The following is a 7,312-nucleotide window of genomic DNA, read 5'->3' on the forward strand; positions in this document are numbered from 1 at the left end:
GAGAGAGGAGAGACCAGAGAGAGGAGACACCAGAGAGAAGAGACACCAGAGAGAAGAGAGACCAGAGAGAGGGAGGGACAGGAGAGAGGGAGGGACAGGAGAGAGGGAGGGACAGGAGAGAGGTGAGAGACAGGAGATGAACACAGGAGAGACCAGAGAGAGGAGAGACCAGAGAGAGGAGAGACCAGAGAGAGGAGAGACCAGAGAGAGGAGAGACCAGAGAGACCAGAGAGAGACAGGAGAGACAGGAGAGAGACAGGAGAGACCAGAGAGAGGAGAGACCAGAGAGAGGAGAGACCAGAGAGAGGAGAGACCAGAGAGACCAGAGAGAGACAGGAGAGACAGGAGAGAGACAGGAGAGACCAGAGAGAGGAGAGACCAGAGAGAGGGAGGGACAGGAGAGAGGTGAGAGACAGGAGATGAACACAGGAGAGACCAGAGAGGAGAGAGAGGGAGGGACAGGAGTGGGAGGGGGTTGGATGTGTGTGTCTGAGTTCCTGCGTTGATGTGTGTGTGTGAGACCGTAAAACGTGTGAGTTTGTAGAACACTGACTGTGTGTGTGTGTAAATGTAACAAAACTCGACTTCCACATCAGCTGTGTGTGGGAGGACGTGGAAGTCGTATGAGAGAGTGAGAGCAGGAATATTAAGGTGCAGTAGCGCACGGCGGCCAGCGGGTGGTGATAGCGCCGTCTACAGGGCAGTGAGACGGCCGGTGAGTGCTGCCTGCAGCTCCGAGGGCAGAAACACCCCCAGCTCTGTGATGATGCCCCCGTTATCAGCTGGTGGGGGTCACGTCAAACGCCGGGTTCCACACATCAATACCTGGAGAGGGAGAGAGACGGGGAAGGGACAGAGAGCAAGATAAATTAGGGGGTGTGGGGTTAGGGAGAGACGGTAGAGAGCGACAGAGGAAGAGAGGGAGAAGGAAGGGAGGTATCATGGTAGAGTGAGGGTGTAAAGGGAGAGAAGGAGAGAGAGAGAGAGAGAGAGACAGAGGAAGGGAGGTATCATGGTAGAGTGAGGGTGTAAAGGGAGAGAAGGAGAGAGAGAGAGAGAGAGAGAGAGAGAGAGAGGAAGGGAGGTATCATGGTAGAGTGAGGGTATAAAGGGAGAGAAGGAGAGAGAGAGAGAGAGAGACAGAGGAAGGGAGGTATCATGGTAGAGTGAGGGTATAAAGGGAGAGAAGGAGAGAGAGAGAGAGAGAGAGAGAGAGAGAGAGAGAGAGAGAGAGAGGAAGGGAGGGAGGTATCATGGTAGAGTGAGGGTATAAAGGGAGAGAAGGAGAGAGAGAGAGAGAGACAGAGGAAGGGAGGTATCATGGTAGAGTGAGGGTATAAAGGGAGAGAAGGAGGAGAGAGACAGAGGAAGAGAGGTATCATGGTAGAGTGAGGGTATAAAGGGAGAGAGAGGAGAGAGAGAGAGAGACAGAGGAAGGGAGGTATCATGGTAGAGTGAGGGTGTAAAGGGAGAGAAGGAGAGAGAGAGCAGGAACCCCGGGGAACAGCTTCTCCATTAAAGGAGAGGATAATATAATTACTGTGATGTCACAGAGCTCCTCTTCTAGTTCTTTAATTAGAGACACGTGTCACAAGTCAATCAGCTCCGCTACATTTCCCAGAGATACTCTACCACTACACTGTCCCCCTGTCTGTCTGTCTGTCTGTCTGTCTGTCTGTCTGTCTGTCTGTCTGTCTGTCTGTCTGTCTGTCTGTCTGTCTGTCTGTCTGTCTGTCTCTCTGTCTGTCTGTCTGTCTGTCTGTCTGTCTGTCTGTCTGTCTGTCTGTCTGTCTGTCTGTCTGTCTGTCTGTCTGTCTGTCTCTGTCTGTGTCTGTTATATCTCTACCACTACACCGTTCCCTCTGTCTGTGTCTGTTATATCTCTACCACTACACCGTTCCCTCTGTCTACTGTTATATCTCTACCACTACACTGTTCCCTCTGTCTGTCTACTGTTATATCTCTACCACTACACCGTTCCCTCTGTCTGTCTACTGTTATATCTCTACCACTACACCGTTCCCTCTGTCTACTGTTATATCTCTACCACTACACCGTTCCCTCTGTCTACTGTTATATCTCTACCACTACACTGTCTGTCTGTCTGTCTGTCTGTCTGTCTGTCTGTCTGTCTGTCTGTCTGTCTGTCTGTCTGTCTGTCTGTCTGTCTGTCTGTCTGTCTGTCTGTCTGTCTGTCTGTCTGTCTGTCTGTCTGTCTGTCTGTCTGTCTGTCTGTCTACTGTTATATCTCTACCACTACACCGTTCCCTCTGTCTACTGTTATATCTCTACCACTACACCGTTCCCTCTGTCTGTCTACTGTTATATCTCTACCACTACACCGTTCCCTCTGTCTGTCTACTGTTATATCTCTACCACTACACCGTTCCCTCTGTCTGTCTACTGTTATATCTCTACCACTACACCGTTCCTCTGTCTGTCTACTGTTATATCTCTACCACTACACCGTTCCCTCTGTCTGTCTACTGTTATATCTCTACCACTACACCGTTCCCTCTGTCTGTCTACTGTTATATCTCTACCACTACACCGTTCCCTCTGTCTGTCTACTGTTATATCTCTACCACTACACTGTTCCCTCTGTCTGTCTACTGTTATATCTCTACCACTACACTGTTCCCTCTGTCTGTCTACTGTTATATCTCTACCACTACACCGTTCCCTCTGTCTGTCTACTGTTATATCTCTACCACTACACCGTTCCCTCTGTCTGTCTACTGTTATATCTCTACCACTACACCGTTCCCTCTGTCTGTCTACTGTTATATCTCTACCACTACACCGTTCCCTCTGTCTGTCTACTGTTATATCTCTACCACTACACCGTTCCTCTGTCTGTCTACTGTTATATCTCTACCACTACACTGTTCCCTCTGTCTGTCTACTGTTATATCTCTACCACTACACCGTTCCCTCTGTCTGTCTACTGTTATATCTCTACCACTACACCGTTCCCTCTGTCTGTCTACTGTTATATCTCTACCACTACACCGTTCCCTCTGTCTGTCTACTGTTATATCTCTACCACTACACCGTTCCCTCTGTCTGTCTACTGTTATATCTCTACCACTACACCGTTCCCTCTGTCTGTCTACTGTTATATCTCTACCACTACACCGTTCCCTCTGTCTGTCTACTGTTATATCTCTACCACTACACCGTTCCCTGTCTGTCTACTGTTATATCTCTACCACTACACCGTTCCCTCTGTCTGTCTACTGTTATATCTCTACCACTACACCGTTCCCTCTGTCTACTGTTATACTCTACCACTACACCGTTCCCTCTGTCTGTCTGTCTGTCTGTCTGTCTGTCTGTCTGTCTGTCTGTCTGTCTGTCTGTCTGTCTGTCTGTCTGTCTGTCTGTCTGTCTGTCTGTCTGTCTGTCTGTCTGTCTGTCTACTGTTATATCTCTACCACTACACCGTTCCCTCTGTCTGTCTACTGTTATATCTCTACCACTACACCGTTCCCTCTGTCTGTCTACTGTTATATCTCTACCACTACACCGTTCCCTCTGTCTGTCTACTGTTATACTCTACCACTACACCGTTCCCTCTGTCTGTCTACTGTTATATCTCTACCACTACACCGTTCCCTCTGTCTACTGTTATACTCTACCACTACACCGTTCCCTCTGTCTGTCTACTGTTATACTCTACCACTACACCGTTCCCTCTGTCTACTGTTATATCTCTACCACTACACCGTTCCCTCTGTCTGTCTACTGTTATATCTCTACCACTACACCGTTCCCTCTGTCTGTCTACTGTTATATCTCTACCACTACACCGTTCCCTCTGTCTGTCTACTGTTATATCTCTACCACTACACCGTTCCCTCTGTCTGTCTACTGTTATATCTCTACCACTACACCGTTCCCTCTGTCTGTCTACTGTTATATCTCTACCACTACACCGTTCCCTCTGTCTACTGTTATATCTCTACCACTACACCGTTCCCTCTGTCTACTGTTATATCTCTACCACTACACCGTTCCCTCTGTCTGTCTACTGTTATATCTCTACCACTACACCGTTCCCTCTGTCTACTGTTATATCTCTACCACTACACCGTCCTCTGTCTGTCTACTGTTATATCTCTACCACTACACCGTTCCCTCTGTCTACTGTTATACTCTACCACTACACCGTTCCCTCTGTCTGTCTGTCTGTCTGTCTGTCTGTCTGTCTGTCTGTCTGTCTGTCTGTCTGTCTGTCTGTCTGTCTGTCTGTCTGTCTGTCTGTCTGTCTGTCTGTCTGTCTGTCTGTCTGTCTGTCTGTCTGTCTGTCTGTCTGTCTGTCTGTCTGTCTACTGTTATATCTCTACCACTACACCGTTCCCTCTGTCTGTCTACTGTTATACTCTACCACTACACCGTTCCGTCTGTCTGTCTACTGTTATATCTCTACCACTACACCGTTCCCTCTGTCTGTCTACTGTTATACTCTACCACTACACCGTTCCCTCTGTCTGTCTACTGTTATATCTCTACCACTACACCGTTCCCTCTGTCTACTGTTATACTCTACCACTACACCGTTCCCTCTGTCTGTCTACTGTTATACTCTACCACTACACCGTTCCCTCTGTCTGTCTACTGTTATACTCTACCACTACACCGTTCCCTCTGTCTGTCTACTGTTATATCTCTACCACTACACCGTTCCCTCTGTCTGTCTACTGTTATATCTCTACCACTACACCGTTCCCTCTGTCTGTCTACTGTTATACTCTACCACTACACCGTTCCCTCTGTCTACTGTTATATCTCTACCACTACACCGTTCCCTCTGTCTACTGTTATATCTCTACCACTACACTGTTCCCTCTGTCTACTGCTATACTCTACCACTACACCGTTCCCTCTGTCTACTGTTATATCTCTACCACTACACCGTTCCCTCTGTCTGTCTACTGTTATACTCTACCACTACACCCCTCTGTCTACTATTTATATCTCTACCACTACACACGTTCCTCTGTCTACTGTTATATCTCTACCACTACACCGTTCCCTCTGTCTGTCTACTGTTATATCTCTACCACTACACCGTTCCCTCTGTCTGTCTACTGTTATATCTCTACCACTACACCGTTCCCTCTGTCTGTCTACTGTTATATCTCTACCACTACACCGTTCCCTCTGTCTACTGTTATATCTCTACCACTACACCGTTCCTCTGTCTACTGTTATATCTCTACCACTACACCTCATCCATCTACTGTTCCTCTGTCTGTCTACTGTTATATCTCTACCACTACACCGTTCCCTCTGTCTGTCTACTGTTATATCTCTACCACTACACCGTTCCCTCTGTCTACTGTTATACTCTACCACTACACCGTTCCCTCTGTCTACTGTTATACTCTACCACTATACCGTTCCCTCTGTCTGTCTGTCTGTCTGTCTGTCTGTCTGTCTGTCTGTCTGTCTGTCTGTCTGTCTGTCTGTCTGTCTGTCTGTCTGTCTGTCTGTCTGTCTGTCTGTCTGTCTGTCTGTCTGTCTGTCTGTCTGTCTGTCTGTCTGTCTGTCTGTCTGTCTGTCTGTCTGTCTGTCTGTCTGTCTGTCTGTCTGTCTGTCTGTCTGTCTGTCTGTCTGTCTGTCTGTCTGTCTGTCTGTCTGTCATACTCTACCACTACACCGTTCCCTCTGTCTGTCTACTGTTATATCTCTACCACTACACCGTTCCCTCTGTCTGTCTACTGTTATATCTCTACCTGTTATATCTCTACACCGTTCCCTCTGTCTACTGTTATACTCTACCACTACACCGTTCCCTCTCTGTCTACTGTTATGTTATATCTCTACCACTACACCGTTCCCTCTGTCTGTCTGTTATATCTCTACCACTGTTATATCTCTACCACTACACCGTTCCTCTGTCTGTCTACTGTTATATCTCTACCACTACACCGTTCCCTCTGTCTACTGTTATATCTCTACCACTACACTGTCCCCCCTGTCTGTCTGTCTGTCTGTCTGTCTGTCTGTCTCGTCTGTCTGTCTCTACCACTACACACGTCTGTTATATCTCTGTCTTCCCTCTGTCTGTCTGTCTGTCTCTGTCTGTCTGTCTGTCTGTCTGTTATATCTGTCTCTGTCTGTCTGTCTGTCTGTCTGTCTGTCTGTCTGTCTGTCTGTCTGTCTGTCTGTCTGTCTGTCTGTCTGTCTGTCTGTCTGTCTGTCTGTCTGTCTGTCTGTCTGTCTGTCTGTCTGTCTGTCTGTCTACTGTTATACTCTACCACTACACCCCCTCTCTGTCTGTCTGCGCTTCTACCACTACACCGTCTCTGTCTACTGTTATATCTCTACCACTACCGTTCCCTCTGTCTGTCTGCACACCACTACACCGTTCCCTCTGTCTGTCTACTGTTATACTCTACCACTACCACTGTTACACCGTTCCCTCTCTGTCTGTCTACTGTTATATCTCTACCACTACACCGTTCTCTGTCTACTGTTATGTTATTATACTCTACCACTACACCGTTCCCTCTGTCTGTCTACTGTTATACTTCTACCACTACACCGTTCCCTCTGTCTGTCTACTGTTATACTCTACCACTACACTACACCGTTCCTCTGTCTGTCTACTGTTATACTCTACCACTACACCTACCACTACACCGTTCCTCTGTCTGTCTACTGTTATACTCTACCACTACACCGTTCCCTCTGTCTGTCTACTGTTATACTCTACCACTACACCGTTCCCTCTGTCTACTGTTATATCTCTACCACTACACTGTCCCCCCTGTCTGTCTGTCTGTCTGTCTGTCTGTCTGTCTGTCTGTCTGTCTGTCTGTCTGTCTGTCTGTCTGTCTGTCTGTCTGTCTGTCTGTCTGTCTGTCTGTCTGTCTGTCTGTCTGTCTGTCTGTCTGTCTGTCTGTCTGTCTGTCTGTCTGTCTCTGTCTGTCTGTCTGTCTGTCTGTCTACTGTTATACTCTACCACTACACTGTCGTTCTCTACCACACCGTTCTCTGTCTGTCTACTGTTATATCTCTACCACTACACCGTTCCCTCTGTCTGTCTACTGTTATATCTCTACCACTACACCGTTCCCTCTGTCTCTGTATCTCTACCACTCTACTGTTATATCTCTACCACTACACCGTTCCCTCTGTCTGTCTCTACTGTTCCCTCTATATCTCTACCACGTTCCCTCTGTCTGTCTGTCTGTCTGTCTGTCTGTCTCTGTCTGTCTGTCTGTCTGTCTGTCTGTCTGTCTGTCTGTCTGTCTACACCTGTCTGTCTGTCTGTCTCTGTCTACTGTTATATCTCTACCAC

The sequence above is a fragment of the Oncorhynchus gorbuscha genome, unplaced genomic scaffold (genome assembly GCF_021184085.1).
Source record: "Oncorhynchus gorbuscha isolate QuinsamMale2020 ecotype Even-year unplaced genomic scaffold, OgorEven_v1.0 Un_scaffold_3104, whole genome shotgun sequence".
In the NCBI taxonomy this organism is placed as follows: domain Eukaryota; kingdom Metazoa; phylum Chordata; class Actinopteri; order Salmoniformes; family Salmonidae; genus Oncorhynchus; species Oncorhynchus gorbuscha.